General features: G+C 47.3%; 1 long non-coding RNA gene across 1 annotated transcript; it reads left to right on the top strand.

The window, feature by feature from the left end:
• Positions 1–25,036, top strand: LOC138649631 (uncharacterized). The gene is made up of 6 exons (XR_011315336.1): positions 1–109; positions 1,931–1,990; positions 10,167–10,288; positions 16,289–16,383; positions 17,083–17,153; positions 24,963–25,036. It is a non-coding gene; the product is annotated as an uncharacterized lncRNA (long non-coding RNA).
• Positions 25,037–25,493: the final 457 nt, after the last annotated feature.

The following is a 25,493-nucleotide window of genomic DNA, read 5'->3' as shown; positions in this document are numbered from 1 at the left end:
CGGAAAAGGAAGTTGTACTGATCACTGATACGTAGTGTTGTTTTCATACAATCCATAGGTACTAACTTCATGTAGGGCATTCCTGCTACATCACACACTACCCCTAAAGGTCAGTACTATATTTTTGTACAGTGCTATACAATATTTTGTGAATAATTTTGCTGAACAGAACTGTTTTGTTTTGTTTTTTATTTAGCCACCTTAAGGGGTTTTGCGGACACACAGGTTATTATAGCATTGTAAAGTCTATCTGAAATTCCAAAGCGTCATAATTTACTTTGTTAAGATTCTGCTGTGTTCTTGAGCTGTGGCATGGGTGGATGCGACTTCCAGTTCCTTACTTCTTGCTACAGTCTGCTCAAAGCTCAGGGAGCAGAGATTTCTGCACTGAGCTCTGGATGGTGAAATCATGGGGTCGTGCCCAGTGATCCTCAGCAAGTTTACAGTGACTAGGGAGATGCACAGAGTAGGAGGGAGAGCGCATTGCAGGCTCCACACAAAACATGTGATCATATCAACCTGCGACTCAGAGGGGATGATGCTGAGCATTCCATTATGAATACATTATATTACTTATTGCTCCCCTACAGTACACTGAGTCTATCTGAAGCCAGTTTCAGGATAGCACATATATGAAGTGGACAGGACGTTGAAACTGTGTAAACAGTGATTCATCCCTCTTGTGACTATATGGGAGTCTCAGGATGGTGCTTTGAAGGTGTAAATGGTGGGCATTGAAGGTGTGAGTGAGTTGTGGGACAAATACAGTTCTAATTCTTTGGAAATGTGGTCTATGGAAACTTTAGGAGAACTGGCAGGAAGTTTATGGTGGGAACAATGACAAATCACAATGATGGGCTACATGGGTTGAAGGGGAGCTAAAATGCGAATGTAAAGGGACTTGTTAAAAAGACAGCCAGACTATTATTTTTGTGTGGCCAGTAAACCAATTTAATCCACATCCAGCTTTTCCATGTACATTAAAAAATTGGACCAATTTGAACATTACCTTCACCACAAATTTCTCCAATAAAGAAATAGATTTTTTTACCCACCCTTTAAAGGGACACTGTCACCTGAATTTGGAGGGAACAATCTTCAGCCATGGAGGCGGGGTTTTTGGGTTTTTGATTCACCCTTTCCTTACCCGCTGGCTGCATGCTGGCTGCAATATTGGACTGAAGTTCATTCTCTGTCCTCCATAGTACACGCATGCACAAAGCAAGATTGCCTTCCGCAGGCGTGTACTACGGAGGACAGAGAATGAACTTCAATCCAATTTTGCAGCCAGCATGCAGCCAGCGGGTAAGGAAAGGGTGAATCAAAAACCCCAAAACCCCGCCTCCATGGCTGAAGATTGTTCCCTCCAAATTCAGGTGACAGTGTCCCTTTAATTTCTACAAACCAAGACTATCACTTTTAAACTAAAATGCACTTCAAATCTGTGGATATTATTAAAGCATAATAACCTACATGCGATAGTCTTCCATAAAAAAGACACCTTGACATGTGCACGTCATGGTGATCTCAAAGGCTCAGAAACTGTACAGAAGCTCAGGGGTGATTGACATTCGAGCTCCGACTGTAACGGCCGGAAATAGATAAACTTTTTCCAAAAGTTTTGAATGTGTAGAAATCATACATTTCTATACCTGATGAAGGCGTCAGTTCAGCACCAAAATGTATTGTAAAATATATGGATTTTTTTTTTATTTCACTTATATTTGTACATTGGATATTATCAATTCATTTTTAACCTGCCAATACCCTAAAGGTATGTTCACACAATACAATTTTTGCTGCATATTTTGGCCCCAATTAAAAAAAAATATGCAAAATTATCGTGAAAAGTCCAGACAGCTGAACAATTGTAAAGGCTAATTGTTTTCATTAACAGAGAATTGTAACATTTCACGTCATATTACTTTAGGTGGAAAATACATTCAGCTACTTAGAAATTAATGACATTGATATTCAAGATCTTAAACTGGTAAGTGCTTTATATTTTTGGTTTAACAATTAAGGCTATACAAATATTTTCCATTATGAATTTCAATACAATAAAAGTTGATATTTAAGACAAAAAAACAAAAAAAAAAAAAGAAAGAAAGCCTCAAACCAATAATAAAAATAATAGTCTGTGTATTCATGATAAAATATTAGGGTGGCACATTTAAAGGAAATGTTGCAGCTGATTAGTGATACCACGGGCATCATGAATCAGGTCCTGGCTCCGTTATTGTAATTAATCGGATCACATTATGATCACACTCTGATCAAAGTGTGATTAGCATAGTTGATCTGATTCCCTCAGATGAGAGAATATACGCTGGTGTAACCCTAGCCTAACAGGGATAACCGTGAATGTGCAAAGTGGGATGTCAGTTGATCAGTGGACTGTGTAGAGCTGGGTCTCTGCACATTCCGTACCTCCCCCGGCGGGGATGCTGACTCACTCACTGCCGCAGCCATCATTCCGCACTTCCTTCTTCTCCTGCTGCTTCCCGGAGTCTCCCCATGGCTTGCAGATCCCCGAGCACTGTGCTTAGGGTGCACATGCAGTCCCTCCTTCTTAAAGGGGACAGAGCCATTCTAAAGTGTCCCCAGCCAATGGCTGGGAGACACTTATTATTTAAGGCACCTCCACCTGATGGGAGGTGCTTGAGGAACGTGTATACTCTAGTTTAGTTTATCTTTCATTAACTGCTTGTGCCTACCTTTATACCAGCCACACATGCCAGTGCCTCCCTGTGTACCAACTGTTCATGTGTTCCTGCTGTGTCTGCCCGTACCAGCTGAACTTTCCCTTCTATGCCATTCCAGCTTCTTTCCCCTTTGGGGGTCAGCTGCCGTGTGTCTAAGGCCGTCCTGGTGTAGCATCTGATGTCCATCTGTAGCCAAGTCTAACCCCACCATCAGGGACTTAAGCGAAGAGTAAGGTGTTTACCTAGTTACGCCCCTCCTTGCTCTCCTCGGACCACGACACAGTGGTTCCAGCCCTACTCCTGTTCCAGACTGCTCTGTGCTGCACCCTGCCACTATGACGGGAAAGGAGCTGGGGCACTGCACAATTATAGCATCACTACCTGTGAATGACACTCTGGATGCTAATTATTGCCTCTAATATGCTCTTCTTTTACTTAACCAAAAAAATGGAATGGAGTATAAGTTGGTATTCATGCAAAATAGGAGCATGGTCACTCCGGCCATTACACAGATAAAACCCAAGACATTCTTGGGTGTTATCTATTGTAGGGATTTCACTCACTCGGGTGCGACGTCTGAGACTCAGGAGGCACGTTTCTTGAAAAGTTCATAGGGTTTATTGCATCATAAACCACGTGGCGAAATAACAGAAAACAAATAGCCTTTGGCTCAGGAAAAGAAAAACAAATGTCCAGTCCTTCCGGCTCAGTCCTGGAGCCTTGACACACTCAGGAGGGTTTCACCTCCTCACATATCTATCTGTGTTAAGCATTAGGCTTTCTTTTATATGTCTAACCACACCCAGAACCCATCACATGACCAGACATGTGGTTGTGACATCACCACAGGTCCTGAAACACATACAGGTCCTTCTCAAAAAATTAGCATATAGTGTTAAATTTCATTATTTACCATAATGTAATGATTACAATTAAACTTTCATATATTATAGATTCATTATCCACCAACTGAAATTTGTCAGGTCTTTTATTGTTTTAATACTGATGATTTTGGCATACAACTCCTGATAACCCAAAAAACCTGTCTCAATAAATTAGCATATTTCACCCATCCAATCAAATAAAAGTGTTTTTTAATAACAAACAAAAAAACCAACAAATAATAATGTTCAGTTATGCACTCAATACTTGGTCGGGAATCCTTTGGCAGAAATGACTGCTTCAATGCGGCGTGGCATGGAGGCAATCAGCCCGTGACACTGCTGAGATGTTATGGAAGCCCAGGATGCTTCAATAGCGGCCTTAAGCTCATCCAGAGTGTTGGGTCTTGCGTCTCTCAACTTTCTCTTCACAATATCCCACAGATTCTCTATGGGGTTCAGGTCAGGAGAGTTGGCAGGCCAATTGAGCACAGTAATACCATGGTCAGTAAACCATTTACCAGTGGTTTTGGCACTGTGAGCAGGTGCCAGGTCGTGCTGAAAAATGAAATCTTCATCTCCATAAAGCATTTCAGCCGATGGAAGCATGAAGTGCTCCAAAATCTCCTGATAGCTAGCTGCATTGACCCTGCCCTTGATGAAACACAGTGGACCAACACCAGCAGCTGACATGGCACCCCACACCATCACTGACTGTGGGTACTTGACACTGGACTTCAGGCATTTCCTTCTCCCCAGTCTTCCTCCAGACTCTGGCACCTTGATTTCCGAATGACATGCAAAATTTGCTTTCATCAGAAAAAAGTACTTGGGACCACTTAGCAACAGTCCAGTGCTGCTTCTCTGTAGCCCAGGTCAGGCGCCTCTGCCGCTGTTTATGGTTCAAAAGTGGCTTTACCTGGGGAATGCGGCACCTGTAGCCCATTTCCTGCACACGCCTGTGCACGGTGGCTCTGGATGTTTCCACACCAGACTCAGTCCACTGCTTCCTCAGGTTCCCCAAGGTCTGGAATCGGTCCTCCTCCACAATCTTCCTCAGGGTCCGGTCTCCTCTTCTCGTTGTACAGCGTTTTCTGCCACATTGTTTCCTTCCAACAGACTTACCATTGAGGTGCCTTGATACAGCACTCTGGGAACAGCCTATTTGTTGAGAAATTTCTTTCTGGGTCTTACCCTCTTGCTTGAGGGTGTCAATGATGGCCTTCTTGACATCTGTCAGGTCGCTAGTCTTACCCATGATGGGGGTTTTGAGTAATGAATCAGGCAGGGAGTTTATAAAAGCCTCAGGTATCTTTTGCATGTGTTTAGAGTTAATTAGTTGATTCAGAAGATTAGGGTAATAGGTCGTTTAGAGAACCTTTTCTTGATATGCTAATTTATTGAGACAGGTTTTTTGGGTTATCAGGAGTTGTATGCCAAAATCATCAGTATTAAAACAATAAAAGACCTGACAAATTTCAGTTGGTGGATAATGAATCTATAATATATGAAAGTTTAATTGTAATCATTACATTATGGTAAATAATGAAATTTAACACTATATGCTAATTTTTTGAGAAGGACCTGTATAGGTAGCTATGGTTACATCACAGCAGCAAGCCATCTATAAGACACATATCTCCCATCGATTAGACATCCTTTAGCCACGCTACATACCTCCCCCCTCTGCCTAAAGCCGTGGGGCTTGGCACTTTCCCCCACTAGACAAGGGATTCTTGACAGGGCATCAGCATTACCGTGCAGCTTTCCGGCCCTATGTTCCACATGGAAACAGAAGTCCTGCAGGGCTAAGAACCAACGGGTGACCCTAGCATTTCTACCCTTCGTTTCCCTCATCCACCTAAGTGGGGCATGGTCGGATATCAGTCTAAATTTACGTCCCAGCAAATAGCACCGTAATGTGTCGACTGCCCATTTTATGGCCAAGCACTCCTTTTCAACGACTGAGTAGTTCTTTTCAGACGAGGACAGCTTCCTACTCAGATAGAGAACAGGATGCTCCTCTCCATGTAGTTCTTGGGAAAGGACTGCTCCCACCCCAACATCTGAGGCATCTGTCTGAAGAATAAACTCTTTCTTGAAGTTTGGGGCCATCAGAACGGGTTGCTTACATAAAGCCTCTTTCATTTCTTGGAAGGCTGAATCTGTTTCTTCGGACCACTTAACCATTACTGATTTTGTCCCTTTTAGCAGGTCAGTCAGAGGCGCCGCCATTGTGGCGAAGTTTGGGATGAACCTCCTGTAATATTCCACGATTCCCAGGAAGGCTTTAACTTGCTTCTTGGAAACTGGTTTTGGCCATGTTTGAATTGCCTCCACTTTACTGATTTGGGGTTTTATTTCTCCATGACCCACTATGTATCCAAGGTACTTAGCCTCTTCTTTACCCAATGCACACTTCTTCGGGTTTATTGTAAATCTGGCCTCTCTTATAGCATCAAACACCGCTTGGACTTTCTCCAGATGACTCTCCCAGTCCGGGCTAAAGATGACGATATCATCTAGGTACGCAGCAGCGTATGCCTTGTGGGGTGCAAGGACTCTATCCATAGCCCTTTGGAAGGTGGCCGGAGCTCCCTGTAGGCCAAATGGCATCCGGACATACTGGAAGCATCCATCTGGTGTAGAAAACGCCGTCTTCTCCTTGGCTTCCTGTGCCATGGGGATCTGCCAATACCCCTTCGTCAAATCCAAGGTGATTATGTACCTGGCGGGCCCAAGCCTTTCGATGAGCTCATCAACGCGGGGCATGGGATATGCGTCGAACTTGGAGACCTCATTCAACTTCCGATAGTCGTTGCAAAATCTCCACTCCCCATCAGGTTTTGGGACCAGGACAATTGGGCTCGACCAACCGCTCTTGGATTCCTCAATGACTCCAAGCTTCAACATACGCTCCACTTCCTTGGAGACTATTTCTCGACGGGCCTCAGGAATTCTATAGGGCTTCACGTTCACGCGCACATGGGGCTCTGTCAGGACCTCATGCTCTATGACCTTCGTGTACCCAGGCAACTCGGAAAACAGGTCCCTGTTTTTCTGGAGTAACTCCCGGCATTGCTGTTTCTGGGACTCCGATAGCGTCTCCGCTATAGTAATCGCTCCAACCTCATCTTCTGGGTTGCTTAACAACGATGGAGTTACTGTCGGCTCTCTATCTTGCCACGGCTTGATAAGGTTGACATGGTATACTTGGAATGGTTTCCGTCTTCCTGGTTGGTGAATTTTATAGTTTACTTCACCAAGTTTCTCGATGACCTCATATGGCCCTTGCCATTTGGCCAAGAACTTACTTTCCACCGTCGGAACCAACACAAGAACTCGGTCTCCCGGATTGAACTGCCTCACTCTTGCAGACCGGTTGTAGACCCTGGCCTGAGCTTCTTGTGCCTGGAGGAGGTGCTCTTTCACGATAGGCATCACCTTTGCAATCCTCTGCTGCATCAGGGCCACATGCTCAATGACGCTTCTGTGGGGCGTGACTTCGGCTTCCCAGGTTTCCTTGGCTACATCCAGGAGTCCTCGCGGATGTCGGCCATATAGAAGCTCAAATGGTGAGAACCCTGTGGAGGCCTGTGGAACTTCACGAATGGAAAACATCAGATAGGGTAAGAGACAATCCCAGTCTCTACCGTCTTTCTCAATAGCTTTTCTCAGCATGCTCTTCAGAGTCTTGTTAAATCTCTCAACAAGGCCATCTGACTGGAGATGGTACACTGAGGTCCTCAACTGGGAGATTTTCAGGGCTTTGCATAACTCCCTCATCACCTTGCTCATGAAAGGTGTACCCTGGTCAGTCAGGATCTCCTTCGGCAGACCTGTCCGGGAAAAGACATGGACCAACTCGCGGGCTATGCTCTTTGAGGAAGAATTTCTCAAGGGAATTGCCTCAGGATAGCGTGTGGCATAGTCCAGGATGACTAATATATACTGATGGCCCCGAGCTGATTTAAATAAGGGACCGACCAAGTCCATGGCAATTCTCTTGAACGGTACCTCAATAATGGGCAGTGGCACAAGGGGTTCCGGAAATGAGGAGTGGGAGCAGTTAGCTGACATGTAGGGCAGGACCTGCAATAGTTCACTATTTCCCGGTGACACCCAGGCCAATAGAACCTCTGCACAACCCGTTCCTGCGTTTTTTCCACCCCTAGGTGTCCACCCAAGATGTGTGAATGGGCCATGTCCAACACCTTCCGTCTATACGGACCCGGCACTACCAACTGCTCTACCAACTCCTCCCTTATTTTCGTGACTCGGTACAACAACTCCCCACTCATCAGAAAATGGGGAAATCTTGTGTCTGCCCCCGGCTCCTGTACCACCCCGTCAATAACTGTGACATTATTAAAGGCTTCCCTCAGAGTGGGGTCCCTATGTTGGGCAGACCCAAAATTTTCACCGGATACCTCTAACTCCAGAATGTCAGATGCAGGGGACACTTCCTCCTCATCTCCAACCAGGACACAAAAAGGAAACCTGTCTGACTCTGGGTGTGGCGACACCTTTCCAGGGTTCATTGGTTCCCTACTCTTGCTAGGCAGCTCAGAACCTTTCCCCCACAAATCCCAAAACAAACAGAAATCCCGGCCAATAATTATAGGGTGCAACAAGTCCTGAACGACGCCGACTATGTGGGACTCAGTGCCACATGCCATTTCAATGTCCACCCTGGCCATAGGGTAGTCCTTTGCATCACCATGTATGCATCGCACTCCGACCTTCTTTCCTGGGAGCAGGTGGAGAGGAAAAGTGGCCCTCACCAGGGTCACTAGGCTCCCCGAGTCTAACAGTGCCGTTACTGCTCGACCGTTCACCTTTACGGGACACGCTTGAGGTCCCTCGTTGGACGGAGAGTTCACACTACAGGCTGGATACGCATAGTATGAACAACGGCGTCCCATGCTGCAGTCCATCTCCTCAGTGGTCTGGGAACAACGGGCAGCTATATGTCCCGGCCTGTGGCACCTCCAACAAATAATATCACCCGTAGGGACCTTGGGCACCACCTCCCCCGCCCTTTGTGACCTTGGACGCACCACCCCTTTTTGGGACTCAGCTCCCTTCTGGGACCCCCAGTACGGCATGGGCTGCCTCCCGAAGGAGCCTTCCAACCCTTGGTATCTCTCAACCAGTCCGATCAGCTCGTCGGCATTCTGGGGATCACCCTGGGCAACCCAAGACTGTATAGGCCTTGGGAGGGAATGGACAAACCGATCCATCATCACCCGTTCTACCATCTGTGCAGGTGTAGATGACTCTGGCTGCAGCCATTTCTGGACCAGGTGCAACAGATCAAACATTTGGGAACGAGGTGGTTTGTTCCGGTGATAGGCCCAGCAATGAACCCGCTTTGCCCTGACAGTCAGTGTCACCCCCAAACGTGCGAGAATCTCGGCTTTCAATTTGTGATACTCCTTGGCATCCTGCAAGGTCAAATCATAGTACGCCTTCTGGGGTTCTCCCGTCAGGTATGGCGCCAGTACCTCTGCCCACTGCTCTGGCGGAAGTTTTTCCCGCTCAGCGACCCTCTCAAACACCGTCAGGAAGGCCTCAACATCATCCCCGGGAGTCATTTTTTGCAACGCGCGTCTTACCGTCTTCCGAACGTGGGTGTCATCAGCCAGACCTGGGGTTGGGGCGCTCGCCTTGCCCTGGATGGCGGTTGCCAGAAGCTGCATCTGCTGCCGTTGCTCCTGCTGGCTCTGTTGCATCTGCTGCCGTTGCTCCTGCTGGCTCTGTTGTATCTGCTGCTGGTTCTGTTGAATCTGCTGCATCAACAGCCTGTTGCTCTCTTGCTGCGACTGGAGCAAGTGTTTCAGCAGGTCCTCCATTTTCTCCGGCAATGCTTGCTGGCTTACCACAGACTTGACCCAGGACATCCAATAGCAGACTCTTCGTCTCCGCTGGGAACGCTGCCCGCACGTCTACCGCCAATTGTAGGGATTTCACTGACTCGGGTGCGACGTCTGAGACTCAGGAGGCACGTTTCTTGAAAAGTTCATAGGGTTTATTGCATCATAAACCACGTGGCGAAATAACAGAAAACAAATAGCCTTTGGCTCAGGAAAAGAAAAACAAATGTCCAGTCCTTCCGGCTCAGTCCTGGAGCCTTGACACACTCAGGAGGGTTTCACCTCCTCACATATCTATCTGTGTTAAGCATTAGGCTTTCTTTTATATGTCTAACCACACCCAGAACCCATCACATGACCAGACATGTGGTTGTGACATCACCACAGGTCCTGAAACACATATAGGTAGCCATGGTTACATCACAGCAGCAAGCCATCTATAAGGGACATATCTCCCATCGATTAGATGCCCTTTAGCCACGCTACACTATTTAATGACCAGTGTGAACATGCTCATTTTTTGTGTTATTTCTGTGCACTTTTACTTTTACTCCTTTACTTACAGCAGGGGATATGCTCCTTTACTTGCATAGAAAGTCTTGACCAGCCAGGTTTCCTTTAGGTCCTTATCACTTAGCTGAGATTTGTTTTCACCAAAGCCGGTATATTCTTTTGTTATAGTTCTCTAATATCTCTTTGAACAGGTTGTGTTAAAAACAGACACTTCTCTTTATCCCTTTCAATTTCTCTATGTGGAAGACCTCGAACAAGTAGTGATTTTTATTACGGCCGGCATCAAAAAAATATTACCAGATTCATCTCCTAGGTGAGTAACAACTGCATTTAGGCCTCGTTCATACATGATATGTTTGCTGCAATGGAATCAACGCTAAAAATCTGCAGCAAAGTAGAGAACAATGCATTTAATCAGGACGTAGGAAACGCCCAGTTAGGCCACGATCACGTGTTCAGTATTTGGTCAGTATTTTACATCAGTATTTGTAGCCAAAACCAGGAGTGGAACAAACAAAGGAAAAGTCTAATAGAAACATATGCACCACTTCCGTATTTATCACCCAGTCCTGGTTTTGGCTACAAATACTGATGTAAAATACTGACCAAATACTGAAACACCTGCTAAGACATGTGCACGAGCATGTACACATCATTGACATCACTCGCTTACTATCTCAAAGTGACCGCTGACCTATAAGACAATTTTCTTGTCAGTTTGGGTGTAAGAATTCTGCCTCTTTACATAAGAACATCTGCAAAATTTCAATAAAGTCCAGTTTACTAAGATATTCTCCATGTCTTGCGCCTCTGTTCATTGACAATGGATAATCCGATACCCGTACAGTCCTACCGTTACCACACCCTGTGTCGCCGTTGATCTCCTGACTTCTTTTTCTGGCAGGAGACCTCACATGACCACTGCAGTCAATCTGTGGCTACTGATATGTTGTAGCTTCTACATTCTCTCCAAATCAGAAAAAAAGCTGTTTTTTTTTTCCAGCTCACACCAAATGTGACGGTTGCTGCTACAGTAACAAGTGCCGCTGATTGGCAGCAGCAGTCAAACAATGTCTCCCACCGCGGAGCCAGGAAATTAAATTAGTGGGAGACACAGGTAGCAGAATAGTGATTGTCTCTTGGGTAAGTGTGTGTTTTACGTGTTTTTTTTCTCCTTCGGCACATTGGGGGACACAGGACCGTGGGTGTATGCTGCTGCCACTAGGAGGCTGACACTAAGTGAATATAGAAAGTTAGCTCCTCCCCTGCAGTATACACCACCCACTGGCTCCAGACAGAGCCAGTTCATGCTTGGTGTCCGTAGGAGACACACTGGGGTCTGCTATTCAGACCATACCTCTTTTATTTTTATTTTTCAACCTTTTACTTTTTACATCTTTTAAACCTTTTTCCACGAGAAAGACTGGGGGGACGGACCCTTTCAAGGGCACGATCTCCCCCAACCCACAACAGGCGAGCAGGGCGAGTGTCACCTCCCCGTATCCTCTCCTACGACGTGGGATGCCATGCCTGAGCTATACTAGGGGCGACAGTTCCATTCAGGGCGCCGGTCTCCCCGCACTAGCAACAGACGGGAACATGGAGTGTTGCCTCCATATACCCCCTTCTGATCCAGGCTACAGCCGGACACAGCCCTGTTAAATCCTAGGGGAGTGAACTCTTAGGATACACAGAGGCCCCTATGGCGTCCCTGCTGCTCCCGCTGCACCACCACTGATTGAACAGCGGTGTTGCAAGGAGCTGAACAGTCCCTCTCCACCTCCCCTCTAAAAGGGAATGGTGGATGGAGGGTTCTTGCACCGTCCACATTGCAACTCTCACCTGCAAGCAGAGTGCTGGCTCTGCCTTCCCTCCAGCTTCGGCGGTAAGTTTTGGATCCCGGGGGGCTCCTACAGCGCAATCCTAGGGATCTTTTTTTCTGACCGGGCATTCTCTCCTCAGTGGGGATAGTCGGGGGGGGGGGCCTACAGCCGTCGCCACCTTCGCTGCCCTTTTTTCTGGTCGGGTGCTGTGTAACTTAGTTCCCGGCTTTGGCTCGCTCTAGGTCGCAAGCCGATATCTCCGCCATGCTCCTGCGTCGGTGGCGCTGAAAAATTTAGTCGTCAGCTTGCAGCCTTTCGCTAGGCAACCCGGAGGCACCACCCATGCGATGATGCGTTCCAGCGGCCCCTCCCACAATCCTGGCACTTCTCGTTTAGGACGAGAAGTGCCTTTTGTATTCCCGGGGGCCATCTTCCTGCCCCCTCTTCCGCTTCTGGAAGCGTACACCAGAATCGCCCCCCCCCTTTTACCTGCAGATCCTGCTCTGAGCTCTAATCTGCAGGGGATGGGCTGGAACTGGCCAACAGGATCTGGGACGCATCTGCTCAGGGTAAGGGTCCGCAGCATTACTTTCTTCCCCTCGGCAGTTTCCCCATCTATAATTTCTGTAGAAAGCCCTATTAAGGGGCTCATAGAAGGGTACATGTAATTCCTGTCAGTCTGCTCAGAACTCGTCACTCTACAAAACCTGCAACCCCAAATAGGCTCAGTAGTCCCCCACTGTCACTGAGTCACTGAGCCAGTATACCTAGTCCGCCTAAATGGACTTTGTCACCGTCTCAATCCATGGCTCATCTCGCCAAAGCGACTGAATCCCTCCGTGGATCGCACGGCTCCTGTGACTGAGACAGATGGATCCCCTTCCTACCAGGGGGCTGTCGGCTAGCAAGGGCCGCAGCATTCCAGAAACGTGCAGGCGTCTGGAAAATGGACATGTAGTACGTCTACTGAGCTATTATGTGCCTTGGCATCCACGAGCACCGCTCCTCGCTCTAGTGAACAGGACTTATTGAAGCCGTCATCCACAATCTGTAGGCTGACGTGGACTCTGGTTCTGCTCCGCATCACGCTGTTTTTCAAAGGACTATATTCTCTCATAGAACATTTGCCAGTCACCCGGACAAGGAGTGTCTGGATAAGCGATGCATTACATAGGATGCCATACCTGGGCTGATTTTCAGAGACGACTGGTCTCTTAAAGGGCACCAATCTCCCCACACCATCAACATTCAAGCGCATGGAGTGGCGCCCTCATATATCCTCTACTGTTACGTAGGATGCCATGCCTGGGCTGTTTTTTTTTTTAAAGGCGACGGGTCCCTTAAAGGGCACCAATCTCCTCACACCAGCAACAGATGAGCACATGGGGTGTTGACTCCATGTATCCTCTTCTGTAGTCAGACCTAATGCCAGACAACCAGCCCTGTCCACCCGGGGGCCTGAACTCTGTGGATGTACAGAGGCACTCCTTTTGGCATCCGAGCAGCCCCCGCTGCATCACCACTGCTTAACGAATGATGCAAGGAGGCGGATGGACCCTTTCCACTTCCCTGTCAAGGGGATGGTGGATTGAGGGTTCATCTCTTTAACCCTACACCGTCCAAAGACAGCAGCGACAGCAAGAGATAATTTATCCTGGCCTGCGCATTCTACCACCCGGCAGTTTTCTCTGGGTAACCCCTGTACCCTTCCTGGGCTGCTAAAGTAATGGGCTCCTGATCAGAGACCTTAACTACTTAAATTCAGCTGAGGCAGTACAGCTGGCCAATCAAATCTCTCGAGCGGGAGACTATGTAGTCCATGCATATTTAGACGCGGCTATTTGTGCGGCGCTGTTAGCAGCAAATGCCATTACATTCAGAAGGGCATTGTGACTCAGAGGATGGGAAGCAGACTCTGCGTCCAAAAAGCCGCTGACATTACCCTCTTACCAGAGTGGTCGGTTATGTTCCCCACTCAAAAGGTTGGGAAAAGTTTGACCCATCCTGGACCTCAAACTTCTAATAATTTGTTATGAAGATTCGACAGAAAATGGTGGCAGCAATGGAAGTACTCCCCTGTGCGCCACTTGTCTCTGTGGGTCACTCAGGTTTCAGATGGTGATCTCTGAGATCCTCCCTTAACCATGGGAGATCTTTTCTTCCAGTTTAATTGCTAGTAGTGGCTACCGATTCCAGTCTTTTGGGCTGGAGAGTGTCACCACACTGTTCTAAGCCGCCGGTCAACTCAGGAACTGCCGATCAATGTTTTTTTTTAGATCCGAGAGATACAGTTAGCCTTACAGCAGTCTGTAGCTGAGTCCTGGCGGTCACCCCATTTGAAGTCTATCAGGATAACGCCACAGCCGTGGCGTACATCGATCATCAAGGGGTTACTCGCAGCTGGGTGGCTATAACTTAGGCTGCTCACATTCCCTGATAGGCAGAGGGCGATCACTCGCTGATCTTGGCGGTGCAAGAAAACTGGACTGGAGGCTTCCTCAGCTGCCTGGGTCTTGCCTCAGGTGAGTGGGATCTCCATCCAGAAGTCCTCCAACAGTTCTGCCTTTGCTGGGGATATCAGGAGGTAGATCATATGGCGTCCAAACTGAATGCCAAAGTTCTCGAGCTCATAGTTCGATCTCGAGATCTAAAAGCCATCGCAGTGCATACTCTGGTTCTCCATGGTTCTAGTTCCGTTTCCCTCTTCCGAGAGCCTTTAGGTACAGAAAGGATCCCAGTGATTCTGGGCGATCCGGACTGAGCACGTCAGACGTTGTTTGCAGAACTAGTACCATTCGTCGCCGTCTTTTTCTGGCAATTGTCGAATCGTCCAGGTCCGCTCTCCAAGAACTGCTTTGTCACCGGATCCCATGGGTCCCGTATTTCTCAACTTGGCCGTTGAATGCTGGGTTCTCACCCAGGTGGGACTCTCATAACTAGTTGTCACGACTTGTTCTTGTAACTCCGCCTCTGTATGCTTTTTGCTTGGGGCAGGAATCTTGGACACCTTCCCCATATTATATTTTTTTCTTCAAAGCAATCTGGATTCAAGCCGGGCGCTCTGCTTTCTGAAAGTCCAGATTTTGGCTTTTTCGGTCTTATTGCAACAGAACTGCAACTAAGGATTTCACGCAGGGAGTTTCACATGTGGTCCTTCCCTAGCACATACCGCTAGATGTTTGAGACCTTACCTGTTCCTGGGAGTCTTTCAGAAGACTCCTTTTGATCCCTGTCATGATGACCTTTACTGGCATGGAAGGTCGTTTTTTTTGCGGCGGTCACATCATTCAGGCGAGTTGTCGGAGCTGATTGCTCTGTCTTTTCAGATGTTTTTGTCCTTATTTCTGTCAAGGCAAAATTGTCCTCAGGCCGTACCTGTCCCTTGTTGCCAAGGTGGTATCGCCTTCCACTGTTACGAGGACATTGTTCTTTTCTCGTCTTGTTCAGCTCCAGTTCACAAAGTTGAATGGATTCTCCATGCTCTGGACGAGGTGAGAGCTCTGAGAAGGCACGTATCGAGGATGGCATCCTTCCGAAGGTCGGATGCTTTATTCGGGCCTTTTGATGGCCACAAGAAGGGTTTAGCCGCTTTGTCGGCCATGATAGCCAGGTAGATTGATTCCACCATCCAGGAGCCCTTCCGTGTCAGAGGTTAGCCTTTCCCAACGGGGATCAAGGCACACTCCACTCGGTCGGTGGGTGTTTCATGGGCTATTCGGCATCAAGCGTTTGCAGGGGCAGGTTTGCAGAGCGGCAACCTGGTCTAGCCTGCACACTTTCTCAAAGCATTACAATGTCTATACACAGGCACCAGCAGAGGCGGGCCTGGGTAGACGAATTCTGCAAGCAGCGGTAGCGCGTTTTTAGACAGCAAATGCCAGGAGTTTACTCTGTTATGTTATTTCCCACCCAGGGACTGCTTTTGGACATCCCACTGTCCTGTGTCCCCCAATGTAGCAAAGGAGAAACAGGGATTTTTTTGTACTCACCGTAAAATCCTTTTCTCCAAGCCATTCATTGGGAGACACAGCACCCACCCTGGTGGCCTGATGGCTATTATTGTTTTCTGATTTAACATGTTGTACCTATTGTTGATGATTATAATCTCCTACTACTTGGTCGCTGAACTGGTCCTGTCTAGAGCCAGTGGGGGGTGTATATTGCAGAGGCGGAGCTAACCTTCTTTGTAGTCACTTAGTGTCAGCCTCTTAGTGGCAGCAGCATACACCCACGCTCCTGTGTCCCCCAATGAGCGGCTCGGAGAAAAAGATTTTACAGTGAGTACACAAAAATCCCTGTTTTATCCCATGGGCCCCATTTTTACATATAAAACAACCCCTTTAATTCTGCATATAGGAAGCAAATGTACATAGCCTTTCATTTCTTCTAAAACTAGCAATTCAAAGTAACATTAATATATTTAATTCGAAATGCTTCTTGCAAAACACATGTGAAGACCCTAAATATTTGTTTTCTTATTTTTCTCTTAGAAAAATGATAAGGAAAAATCCAGACCTAAAAAGTCATTTCTTAGGGATTACTGATCTGCCAGAAAATCTTACAGAAAGTAACCAAGGACCTTGTGGTAAATGTACATTTTAATGAAATCATAAAATGGTTATTCGCCTCATGAAGAGAAATGTCATTAACGAGCTGACAAATCAAAAGTATAACTAAACATTAAAGTGTATTCAGGAATAAATACCTTATATTTACTAACCTGTCACTCATTTCTTCCCAGCGCTAAGTCCCCCTCAGCAGTCTCATGGCACTGTTTATGTCACATGAGCGCTGCAGCCTATCAGCAGTCACTGATGGGCTGCAGTCATCATAATTCCGTCAGCCAGAACAGTCATTGATGATAATGAGAGTGCTGAAAACTCTTCCTGAAAGTGTGAAAATAGCAAAACTTTTATTTGTTGTTTTTTTTTTTTTTGTTTTTTTTTTTAATACAGATTGTGATATGGAAAACTAAACATTACTACAATTTAAAAAAAAAAATGCATTTACAAAAAACTCTACTTTAAACATTAAATAATTTTGGGTTTTGCATTAATTCCCTATGTGGCTGAAGTGTGTTTCTAACAGAGAGTGTATGGAGCAGTTGTCAGGCATCCGTTCAACCGATCAGTGCAGATCCACGCGGTCACAATGGTCAGCAAGTTATCACCATTACTGTCAATAAGTAATAATTTGCATTAAATGGACACCCCCTTTAAGTCATTTCCTGGGAATTACTACACTGTATGATATATGTTGTTTTTTTGTTTTTTTTTGTTTATAGGAGGCTTTTCTGAAACATATGCTGCACTATGTGATTACAATGGATTTCTTATTCGAGAAGAAATACAGTGGGTACGTGTTATTTTTGTCCTAATAATATAATTTTTTGTGATCAAAGTTGTTTTTTTAAGGTTATAGTATTAATGATTCTTAGGCCCTATCAAACGGTTGTATAAACTCGACCAAGATCGGATTGCAGTGCACAGACTGGCTGGCGGCTCTCCCGGCATAGAAATTCATGAAGCTGTCACGCCTTGGTCGGGAGAGCTGCCAGCCAGTCTGTGTACTACTTTCCAATCCCGGTACAATTTATACGTCTATGCCCTAAGGATAGGTTATCAGTCTGCTAACAGCGTAGGTCTGATCTACACCAATGTATTTTAGCTGTTGCCAAAATTTTCAGCTCTGCTCCTATTGATTTACATAGTAGCTGTTCTGCAGTTCTTGGAAGCTGCCACTACATAGTGTGCGAGCTCTGCTGTTCCTTCTGTACATCCCGCCACCGCTGTAAGTGAAAACAGCTAATTGGTGGGGAGAGGTCAGGTATTGGACCTACAGGTAAGAATAGGTGTTATAATACATGCTATAATATAATATATGGAACATGTTATACCTGTTGCGTACCACCAGCAATATGTTATTGTAGATAATTTTGGAGGTCATCCACTGGCAGACAAAGCTAAAAAAGCTAAAAAGAAGAAATGTGGAGTCCTGCAGAAAGACCTGCGCTTTAGCTAGCAAGCAAGTGGGGGAGAGTAGATCCATTTTAAGCAACCAGTTGGTCGCTGCTGGATGAGACCAGCCCACCTGCATGAGTTTTGCCTCTACTAATATAGGATGAGGTTACTGCTACTGAGTTGAGTTTCGAGGCTTATTCCTGTACGTGGTGTGACAAAACACTCTGGGATCGCCTTTGCTGGGGTCAAAGGACACGTGGTTTGTGCATTGAATCTGAGGCGTACAGCAGGTTTCTGAGCAGGCTGACCTCAGGTCAGATTTATTAACGTGAAAGCAACACAAAAAACAAAACATAAAAATAAACCCTAGCCTGTCCGGCACTAACTAAACAAATACGTTGCTATCTCAACAACTGGGGGGGCTTCTCCCACCCAGCTAACATCATACAGATCTTGAGCAGAGCTCTTCACTCACGTTTGTCTCACACAGGCAGGCAATCTGTGTGCCCCAGGCAGACACTGGAAACACCCAGCTGGTCATCTTTTATTCCTGCAATCATTAACCCATTAGCACCCTGAAGATACTGAGTGGCCTAATTCACATAGGACAAACACCTGGGCGAGATATACCTGCCTCCATCTACCACACCAGCATGAGTCTTACATATCCCCCCCCCTTGCTCAGACCACTCCGGTCGAGCAAGAACACTTTTGAAACAGTGCACTCGGGATAGGGCATCGGCGTTCCCCATCTGCACCCCAGGCCGGTGCTCCACCGTAAAAGAGTAAGCCTGCAGGGCAAGGAACCACCTGGTTACCCGACTATTACGGTCCTTGTGGAGGTGCATCCACTTGAGAGGGGCATGGTCTGTGACCAGCCTAAACTTCCTACCAGCCAGGTAATACTTGAGGGAGTCGAGAGCCCATTTAATGGCTAGGCACTCTTTTTCAACCACGGCATACCTCTGCTCATGTACATTCAGTTTCCGACTGAGATAGAGGACCGGGTGTTCGACTCCGTCCCTCACCTGGGAAAGTACAGCTCCGACACCAGTATCAGAGGCATCAGTTTGTACCACAAACTCACTGCTGAAATCAGGAGTCACTAGTACGGGCTGAGAGCACAAAGCCCGTTTCAGGCTGTGGAAGGCCTCTTCAGCAGCTGAGGTCCATTTTACCATGACGGAACCCTTCCCCTTGGTAAGATCCGTCAAGGGAGTAGCCATGGCTGCAAAATTGGGTATGAACCGGCGATAATAGCCGGCAATCCCCAGAAAAGCCTGCACTTGTTTCTTGTTCACTGGTTGTGGCCAGCCCTGAATTGCCTGTATTTTGTCGATCTGGGGTTTAACCACTCCTCGGCCAATCACGTAGCCCAAGTATCGGGCTTCTTCAAGCCCGATGTGGCATTTCTTGGGGTTTGCCGTTAAACCTGCATCTCGCAGGTCATCAATCACGGCTTGTACCTTCTGGAGATGAGTTTCCCAGTCCATGCTGTAAATTACGATGTCATCCAGGTAGGCAGAAGCGTACTGTCTATGAGGCCTCAAGACTCGATCCATCAATCTCTGGAACGTTACGGGAGCTCCGTGAAGTCCAAACGGCATATAGACATACTGGAACAGACCTTCCGGTGTAGCAAATGCTGTCTTCTCTCTGGCCGCCTCGGCCAGAGGAATCTGCCAGTACCCCTTTGTTAAATCCAGGGTCGTAATGTATCGGGCTTTACCAAGCCGGTCGATCAACTCATCGACCCGGGGCATAGGGTACGCATCAAATTTAGAAACTGCATTCAGTTTCCTAAAGTCATTACAAAACCGGATGGAGCCATCCGGTTTAGGTATCAACACAATTGGACTGGACCAGGCGCTGTGTGACTCCTCAATGACTCCTAAGTCCAACATTGCCATCACCTCCCGGGAGACGGCTTCACGGCGGGCTTCCGGAATCCGGTAGGGCTTCACATGAACAGTGACGCCAGGCTCTGTGACAATCTCATGTTTCACCAACTTCGTCCGGACAGGTTTTTCGGAGAAAAACTGTCGGTTCTGTAACAAAAATTGCTTAACCTCAGATTTTTGTCGTTCTGAGAGAGTCTCAGCAACCTGCACCTCTGGTACAGTAGGTGAACAAACCGGACGGGGCAGATCCGCCGTTAGGGCAGAGCGGTCTTTCCAGGATTTTATCAGATTCACATGATAAATCTGTTCCGGTTTTCTCTTACCCGGCTGGTACACTTTATAGTTCACTTCACCAACTCTTTCTCGGACCTCAAATGGGCCCTGCCATTTCGCCAGGAATTTACTATCCACCGTAGGGATTAGGACCAACACCCTATCGCCGGGTGCAAATGTACGGACCTTAGCGCCTCTATCATAACTTTGCCTCTGGGCTCCCTGGGCCTGTAACATATGGTCCCTAACAATGGGCATGACAGCGGCAATACGATCCTGCATTTGTGTTACATGGTCGATCACCGTTTTAAAGGGAGTGACTTGACCTTCCCAGGTTTCTTTTGCGACGTCCAGCAGTCCCCGGGGACGACGGGCGTACAACAGTTCGAAAGGCGAAAATCCTGTGGAAGACTGGGGAACTTCCCTAATGGCAAACAGCAAATAGGGTAACAAGTAATCCCAGTTCTTCCCATCTTTGTCTATCGCCTTCCGGAGCATCTGTTTTAAGGTTTTGTTGAAGCGCTCAACCAGGCCATCTGTTTGAGGGTGATAGACAGACGTACGCAACGGGTCTATTTGTAAGAGCCTGCAGAGCTCCTTCACTACCCTCGACATAAAGGGAGTCCCCTGGTCGGTGAGTATCTGTTTTGGAATTCCCACCCGACTAAACACTTGTACCAATTCCTTGGCGATCGTCTTGGTAGCTGTGTTACGCAAAGGGACGGCTTCCGGGTAACAAGTGGCATAGTCCACGATGACGAGGATATGTTGGTGCCCACGTGCGGATCGGGGAAGGGGCCCAACCAAATCCATCCCAATTCTCTCAAAAGGGACCCCGATGATAGGAAGGGGTACCAAAGGGCTACGGAACTGAGATTTAGGGGCCACGATTTGGCACTCTGGACAGGACTCACAATAGTTACGCACATCACAATGTATTCCAGGCCACACAAAACAATGCAATATCCTTTCTGTGGTTTTCTGTACCCCCAGATGTCCCCCCATTATATGTCCGTGGGCCAAATCCAGTACCTTCCGCCGATAAGGTTTGGGTACCACTAACCGTTGCACTGTGTCTTCCCCTTTTTTTTCTACCTGGTAGAGCAAATCATTTTCAAGAACCATATACGGGTACGCTAGCCTAGTGTCAGGTTCTACGGGTACCCCATCTATCATTTTTACATTTTTCCTAGCCGGAGTCAGGGTAGGATCTTTCATTTGCTCGCTGTGGAAGTCATCCACCTGGACTCCCAAATCTGGCAGGCAGGGTGCCGGATGGCTGTCTGCCTCCGCCTCTCGCTGAGGTTCCTCAGTTTCCTCTGTTTCCCCCGCCATGACGGAGAAGGGGTACTGAAGGTTAGATTCACTAACCTCCCCAGCAACATCCTCCTGTGGGGTCTCCTCTAGGGACTCGGGACCTCCAGATGGCATGGGAGAAGATTCACGGGTACAGCTACCGTGAAGGAGTAACTGATTCTCCCACAACTGCCAGAAATAGGGAAAATCCCTGCCCAGGATTACATCATGTAACAATGCGGGGACGAGTCCCACTTTGTGCTGCACTGACCCATAGGGAGTAGAAATCCATATGACCGCTGTTAAGTACGAGCGGGTGTCACCATGCACACACGTCACAGAAAACTTGTCAGACGGACCAGACGGAAGTGCCACCAGACTAGCTTTCACCAGAGTCACCACACTTCCAGAGTCTAGTAATGCCACAACATTTTTCCCATCAACAGATAATTCACACAGGTGTTTCACTGTATCATTTTGACCCGCATTCACACTCACTAGCTGTGTAACCAAAGACATGCGTTTTCTAGAGTCTATAACGTCGCACTGCATGGGTTCAGCGGTAACAGGACAGTTCGCAGAAACATGACCCTTCTCATGGCAGCGGAAACACCTAACAGGTCCCCTACTGAGACCACCGTCCAATACTCTTGGTCTCGGAGTGCGAGCAGTCCCGGACTCCTCCCCCACAGTTTTAAGCGATTTTCCTTCACCCGTGGTCCCTGGAACAGTCTTACCGGTTCCACGAGGAGGAGGCACAGTCCGGGGTTTGGCGGTGTCGTCGGGAAGTCCTTCTGCCACGGAATAACGCTCGACCAACTCCACAAGTTGATCCGCTGTCGTGGGATTTCCTTGGCTTACCCACCTTTTCAGCGCTGGGGGTAGTACTCTCAGGTACTTGTCCAGGACAACCCGCTGGATTATTTCGGGTATTGTCAGTACCTCGGGTTGCAGCCATTTCTTTGTCAAGTAGATCAGGTCGAACATCTGAGACCGCGCTGGTTTATCTTGCTGGTATGTCCACTGATGTACCCTCTGTGCACGGACAGCCGTCGTCACACCCAGCCGGGCCAGGATCTCAGCTTTCAGCTTCTCAAAGTCCTGAGCGACCTCCGGGTCCAAATCATGGTAAGCTTTTTGGGCCTCGCCGGAGAGAAACGGGGCAATCAAATCGGCCCATCGTGCCTTCGGCCACTTCTCTCTCAATGCCGTCCGCTCAAAAGTTGTCAGATATGCCTCGACGTCATCTTCTGCAGTCAGCTTTTGCCAGTATCGACTCACATGGATCCTTCTGGACTCTGCTTCCGGGTCAGCGTCAGGCATGCTCACCAGGCGCTGCGCCACCTGTTGGAGAAGTTGGCGGTCTGCAACCGTCATGTCCAGTAACTCCTTCAGCTGTGCGGCCATCAAGCGATTAGCTTCGTGCTGTGCGGCAGTGGCCTGCTGCTGTACGGCAGTGGACTGTACTAAGGCTTTCACCACGTCTTCCATGCTGTCGCCTGTGCCACGGTATGCCCGCGTTCTCCACCACAATGTGACAAAACACTCTGGGATCGCCTTTGCTGGGGTCAAAGGACACGTGGTTTGTGCATTGAATCTGAGGCGTACAGCAGGTTTCTGAGCAGGCTGACCTCAGGTCAGATTTATTAACGTGAAAGCAACACAAAAAACAAAACATAAAAATAAACCCTAGCCTGTCCGGCACTAACTAAACAAATACGTTGCTATCTCAACAACTGGGGGGGCTTCTCCCACCCAGCTAACATCATACAGATCTTGAGCAGAGCTCTTCACTCACGTTTGTCTCACACAGGCAGGCAATCTGTGTGCCCCAGGCAGACACTGGAAACACCCAGCTGGTCATCTTTTATTCCTGCAATCATTAACCAATTAGCACTCTGAAGATACTGAGTGGCCTAATTCACATAGGACAAACACCTGGGCGAGATATACCTGCCTCCATCTACCACACCAGCATGAGTCTTACAGTGGAGAGTGCATCCACCATAAAGGCAAGGATTTGTATAGTATAAAGGCTTCTCCCTGAATTTCACAAAAGACCCGTGTATAAAATATTTGAATGTCCTGCAGGTTTACACCAAGATACGGTATGTGCATCTGAGTCTTTTTGGTGATTTTTTTTTAGCAGAGGCTGAGTGGAAACTCCCAAGTTTTTTTGAGATTTGATGGAGGATTTGGAGAGTTTTTGGTAAATTTCTCTTCCGTTTCCGCTCCAAAAACTTCTTGAAAAACCGTGTGTTTACAGAGTTTTTTTTTTCCCTGTAAAATGAAAGGAAATTATCTGAATGAGGGCAATATTCTGCTTTTACTCTGTCACCTAATTGGGGGACACAGGACCATGGGTGTTATGCTGCTGTCCACTAGAAGGCAACACTATGCATAATCTGAAAAAGATTAACCATGGCTCCTCCTCTGCAGTGTATACCCTTGGATGGCGTCAGCCTTCTCCAGTTTTTGCTTAGTGTCGCATAGGACAGGGGTGTCAAACTGCATTCCTCGAGGGCTGCAAACAGGTCATGTTTTCAGGATTTCCTTGTATTGCACAGGTGATAATTTAATCACCTACACAAATAATGAGTTGGTGATTAAATTATCACCTGTGCAGTACAAGGAAATCCTGAAAACATGACCTGTTTGCAGCCCTCGAGGAATGCAGTTTGACACCCCTGGCATAGGAGGCACACCTAAGACGGCCCTTTCTGGTTTTTCCCCAGGACGAGGTAGTCCTCCGTACGGTCCCATCCTTTTTTCCGAAGGTTGTGTCCAACTTCCACCTCAATGAGGAAATTTCTATGCCTTCCCTTTGTCCGGTCCCAGTTCATAGAGTGGAGAAGGCTCTGTATACGCTTGACCTTGTCAGGGCATTGCGTATGTATGTGTCTAGAACTGCGTCCTTCCGGAGGTCTGATTCTCTTTTCCTTCTTCGGGAAAACGGCCGCAAGGGTCTGCCATCTTCCAAAGCTATCCTTGCCAGGTGGATCAAATCCACCATACAAGAGGCCTACCGCCGGTATTACGGCACACTCTACACGGGCGGTAGGGGCCTCCTGGGCCATTCGGCACCAGGCATCGGCACAACAAGTGTGTAAGGCGGCCACTTGGACTAGCCTACACACGTTTACTAAACACTACACAGTTCATACCCAGTCCTCAGCGGACGCGAGCCTGCGTAGACAATTTCTGCAGGTGGTGGTGCCCCAAGTTTAGGGGCCAGTCTGCACAATATTCGTCCATTGCTTCCCACCCAGGGACTGCTTTGGGACGTCCCATGGTCCTGTGTCCCCCAATGAGGCGACAGAGTAAAGGAGATTTTTGTGTACTCACCGTAAAATCCCTTTCTCTTAGCCTCTAATTGGGGGACACAGCTCCCACCCTGTTGCCCTTTCCGGGCCGTTGTTACTGTTGAGTTCTCATATTGTTTTCTTGAGCTCGTACATAGCTGCCTTCTTATAGGCATGGTTATGTTATTCATGTTACGTTCCTCCTAATGCTTTTGCACAAAACTGGAGAAGGCTGACGCCGTCCAGGGGTGTATACTACAGAGGAGGAGCCACAGTTAATCTTTTTCAGATTATGCATAGTGTCGCCTCCTAGTGGACAGCAGCATAACACCCATGGTCCTGTGTCCCCCAATTAGAGGCTAAGAGAAAGAGATTTTACGGTGAGTACACAAAAATCTCCTTTTCTTGTTGACAATTGTGTGCATTTTGCAGGACATTGATAACATATATCACAATCAGGAGTCTCGAGAGTTCAGAATATCAGATTTCATGCACTTGGATGCCAGGTAAGAATAAGAAATGTAATATTGTTTATAATCTGTGATGTTGATTACTTGTATTTCTGACCACTGCGGTATTAAATGTGAAATATCTAACCATTTACCTCTTTTATGATGCATCTTTTTTTTCTCATCTCCACCTTTAGGCTATGTGCACACGTCAGGATTTTATGCTGAAATTTCCTGAACAAAACCAGAAATCTGCATGCGTTTTTCTCGCTTTTTTTGTGCGCATTTTTCGCATTTTTTTCCAGAGCTTCAAAATGCAATAAATGGTGGGAAATCTGCATAAAATCCGCAAAATTAATGAACACGCTGCGTATTTTTCTGCGATGCGTTTTTATCGCAGAAAAAAAACCCGCAACATGTGCACAAAAATTGCGGAATGCATTAAAAATGATGGGATGCTTAATGTATGCGTTTTTTAAGCGTTTTTGCCACGGAAAACTGCCATAAAACGCGA

The sequence above is a fragment of the Ranitomeya imitator genome, chromosome 9, assembly GCF_032444005.1.
Source record: "Ranitomeya imitator isolate aRanImi1 chromosome 9, aRanImi1.pri, whole genome shotgun sequence".
NCBI lineage: Eukaryota > Metazoa > Chordata > Amphibia > Anura > Dendrobatidae > Ranitomeya > Ranitomeya imitator.
This window is presented reverse-complemented; position numbering and strand designations above follow the sequence as displayed.